The sequence below is a fragment of the Piliocolobus tephrosceles genome, chromosome 1 (assembly GCF_002776525.5).
Source record: "Piliocolobus tephrosceles isolate RC106 chromosome 1, ASM277652v3, whole genome shotgun sequence".
Classification (NCBI taxonomy): Eukaryota; Metazoa; Chordata; class Mammalia; order Primates; family Cercopithecidae; genus Piliocolobus; species Piliocolobus tephrosceles.
This window is the reverse complement of record NC_045434.1, coordinates 87,624,767-87,629,163: the sequence shown is the minus strand read 5'-3', so window position 1 is coordinate 87,629,163 and position 4,397 is coordinate 87,624,767. Positions and strand designations below refer to the sequence as shown.

Here is a 4,397-nt window from a genome sequence, read left to right as displayed (position 1 = left end):
CTCTGTAGCCCAGGCTGGAGGGCAGTGGCCAGATCTCAGCTCACTGCAAGCTCCGCCTCCCGGGTTTACACCATTCTCCTGCCTCAGCCTCCGGAGTAGCTGGGACTACAGGCGCCCGCCACCTCACCCGGCTAGTTTTTTGTATTTTTTAGTAGAGACGGGGTTTCACTGGGTTAGCCAGGATGGTCTCTATCTCCTGACCTCGTGATCTGCCCGTCTCGGCCTCCCAAAGTGCTGGGATTACAGGCTTGAGCCACCGCGCCTGGCCTCAATAAACTCTTAATAGAACTACAAGCAATATAATTATTTCCTCTGCTTTGTTAGAAATATTTTTGTAATCATGTTAATTATATTACTTTGAACTATATAAGGCTTGTGTCTCTTTTTTATAAATTGATGTTTATATCCTTTGTAAGATAAATATAAAGCCTTTTTGTTCATATGAGGATGTGCTATAAGATTGTAGGGAGTATAAAAATTGGCAGTGGAGTAGATGACTTGTATTATTAATCTGATCTTAATGTTGTAACATACTGATCATGGAAAATATATAATTTGTTTTTGCTATTTAATACGTGTAGGACTATAACAGACTAGAGAAGATGACATAAGGTATAAGAAAGCAAGTAAATTACTATCTAATTAAAGTACTTAATTCTAATACTAGCAGAGTTCTGTCTAGAAAATAAATTAACTTTCTCTATGCTTTTTTTGTCTCAATTTTCCAATAATTTCCCTCAACTCTGATATGTGTCTGTTGAATAATATTTCTGATATTAAGAATTAAAAGGGAGGCCGGGCGCGGTGGCTCAAGCCTGTAATCCCAGCACTTTGGGAGGCCGAGGCGGGCGGATCACGAGGTCAGGAGATAGAGACCATCCTGGCTAACCCAGTGAAACCCCGTCTCTACTAAAAAATACAAAAAGCTAGCCGGGCGAGGTGGCAGACGCCTGTAGTCCCAGCTACTCGGGAGGCTGAGGCATGAGAATGGCGTAAACCCGGGAGGGGGAGCTTGCAGTAAGCCCAGATCCGGCCACTGCACTCCAGCCTGGGCAACACAGCGAGACTCCATCTCAAAAAAAAAAAAAAAAGAATTAAAGGGGATGTAGCTCAGTGGTAGAGTGCATGCTTAGCATGCATGGGGCCCTGGGTTCAATCCCCAGCACCTCCACAAAGGTTTTCTTTCTGGACATGGTGGCTCACAACTGTAATCTCAGCATTTTGGGACGCTGAGGTGGGCAGATCACTAGAGGTCAGGAGTTTGAGACCAGCATGGCCAACATAGTGAAACCCTGTTTCTACTAAAAATATAAAAAAATTAGCTGGTCACAGTGGCAGACACCTGTAATCTCAGCTACTCAGGAGGCTGAGGCATGACAATCACTTGAACCAGGAAGGCGGGGGTTGCGGTGAGGTGAGATCATGCCACCACACTCCAGCCTGGGTCACAGTGCGAGAAAAAAAAAAAATTTAGTTTAAGAACAAATAATATTGTTTATTTTCATATGGGATTTGAAATCTGAATCTAATAATTCTTGGTATTATTACTAATTCCCTTGCACCACTGAACAATTTTCTGTTTAGGGACATTGGCTCTAACAAGTGTATAAACATAATGATATATAATTTTTCTGTTTTAAAACTGAGTTTCTTTTTTTCCCCTGCCAATTTAAAGACACACAATCGGAAATCTTGTCTCTGCTTCATATTTTAAACTCTTATTTTTTACCCTTATGAAGTTGGAAGGAGTAGATGTGTTTATTTTATAGACAGACTGTAATATTGGGTTGTTGTAACTAATTTTCTTTGCTACATATCCTTGAACTTTATTTGTACTTATTATTATTTTGAGACGGAATCTTGCTCTGTTGCCCAGGCTGGAGTACAGTGGTGTGATCTTGGCTCACTGCAACCTCTGCCTCCTGGGTTCAAGCGATTCTTTTTCCTCAGCCTCCCAAGTAGCTGGGACTACAGGTGTGCACCACCACCCCAGGTGGGGGCTCATGCCTGTAATGTAACAGGTTGCTCATGCCTGTAATCCCAGCACTTTGAGAGGTCGAGGCGGGTGGGTCACTTGACGTCAGGAGTTCGAGACCAGCCTGGCCAACATGGCAAAACCCCATCTCTACTAAAAATACAAAAATTAGTCAGGCATTGTCGAATGCACCTATAATCCCAGCTACTTGGGAGGTTGAGGCAGGAGAACCACTTGAGCCTGGGAGGCAAAGATTGCAGTGACCCAAGATCATGCCACCACACTCCAGCCTGGGCTGGATAGACTGAGACTCTGTCTCAAAAAATAAAAAAAAAAATAAACCTTTAAAAACTCTTAAATTTGAAAAAAATATTGTATGAGATTTTATTTACTCAGACCAGTTTTTATTTTAGTTTATTTTATTATGTTTTTGAGATACAGTCTTGCCCAGGCTGTAGTGTAGTGACCCTATCATGGCTTACTGCAGCTTTGACCTCCTGGGTTCAAGAGGTCCTCCTACCTCAGCCTCCTGAGTAGCTGGGACTACAGGCACGTGCCCTCATACTTGAATAATTTTAAAAAATTTGTAGGGGAGGGGGTCTCTCTATGTTTCCCAGGCTGGTCTTGAACTCCTGGGCTCAAGTGATCTTGTAATCCTTTAGCCTCAGCCTCTCAAAGTGCTGGAATTACAGGTGTGAGCTATGGTGTCCAGCCTCAGGCCAGTTTTTATGTACATTGTGTTAAATCACTAAATGTGTCTGCGTCCTTGACTATGAGGAAATGGACTTCTAGTATCATCTGAAAAATGTTATAATAATTATAACCCATATTGAACTCATGTTCCTAAAATTAGAGAATCTTAAGAATCCTGAGTTGGAAAGGAATGTAACGATCAACTAAAGTTTGATGTAAAAGTCCCTCTTCAACATCTCTGGCATAAAGTCATTCATCATCTGCTTGACTATGTCCAAATAAGGGTGAACTCACGAATTCACAATAAGTCTATTCCATTTTTGAAGAGCTCAAATTGTTGGAAATCTTTTCCTTACATTAAAGCCAAAATCTATCTCCTTCTAATTTCTACCCTTTGAATTTACCCTCCAAAAGCTGTACGGAATAAATCTAAAGTATTTTTTACATCAGTGGCATCTCTCATGTTCTGCCAACCAATTCTTTTTGTTTGTTTGTTTTTAGTACTAAATATCCTAGGTTCCTTTAAAATTCTTTATATGACACGGGTCCTAATGCCTTTCTACCTAGTTGACCTGCTCTGTACTTAACTGAAGCTTATCAGGGTATCATTTAGAGAAATAGTTGTCAAACTTCAGTGTGCTAGAATAAACTCATCTTGGAGGTGCTTGTTAAAAATGGAGATCCGTGAGCCCTCCCCCTAGAGATTTCTGACTTAATAGATCTGAGATGGGGCTCAGTATGTATACTTATAATAGTACCACTGGTGATTCTGGTGCAAAGGTCTCTGGACTTTGCTTTGACAATCGTTGTTTGAAATGTATCTCTGAATACATTTCTGAATGTATTTTATGTGAAGAATTTAGTTTAAGAACAAATAATGTTATCTATTTTAATATGAGATTTGAAATCTGAACCTGGAAATCCTAGATATGCTTACTAATTCCTTTGCACCATTGGACAGTTTTCTGTTTAGGGACATTGGCTATAACTACTATATAGACACAGTGATATACATTTTTTTCTGTTTTAAAACTGAGTTACATTTCTGAATGTGAATTATTCAGAGATACATTCTGAATTCCTTACCTTAGGGCCTTAATGAGTGGGAAAGATATCTAAATTCCTTACCTTAGGGCCTCAGCTAAGTGGGAAAGACAAATGTGTAAAATGACTCTTACAAGAAGGAGCAGGGTGAAATGAGGGCATGCTGCTCATTAGCCCAGTAGATGGGGCCAGTCTTGGGAGTCTCAGCCCTGAAATGGAGAACTAGTTCTCTGGATGGAAATGAGTGTAAAGGGAGGAGTAGGAGGAAAAAAAATATGTATAATGCCAACAGGTAACTAAAAAGGTAACTATCCTCTTGTAAGGTAAAAAGAACTTTTGGGGTCGGGTGCGGTGGCTCAAACCTGTAATCCCAGCACTTTGGGAGGCTGATGGGGGAGCAGATCACCTTAGGTCAGGAGTTTGAGACCAGGCTGGCCAACATGGTGAAACCCCATGTTACTAAAAATACAAAAATTAGCTGGGTGTGGTGGTGGGCACCTGTAATCTCAGCTACTCAGGAGACTGAGGCACAAGAATTGCTTGAATCTGGGAGATGGAGGTTGCAGTGAGTCGAGTCCGCGCCACTGCATTCCAGCCTGGGAATGAGACTCTGTCTGAAAGAAAGAAAAGGAAGGAAAGAAGGAAGGAAGGAAGGAAGGAAGGAAGGAAGGAAGGAAGGAAGGAA

General features: G+C 41.3%; 1 non-coding gene across 1 annotated transcript; it reads left to right on the top strand.

Annotated features, from left to right (window-relative positions):
* The first annotated feature begins 1,099 nt into the window (after window positions 1-1,099).
* TRNAA-AGC lies at window positions 1,100-1,171 on the top strand. The gene has a single exon. It is a non-coding gene; the product is annotated as a tRNA-Ala (tRNA).
* Window positions 1,172-4,397: the final 3,226 nt, after the last annotated feature.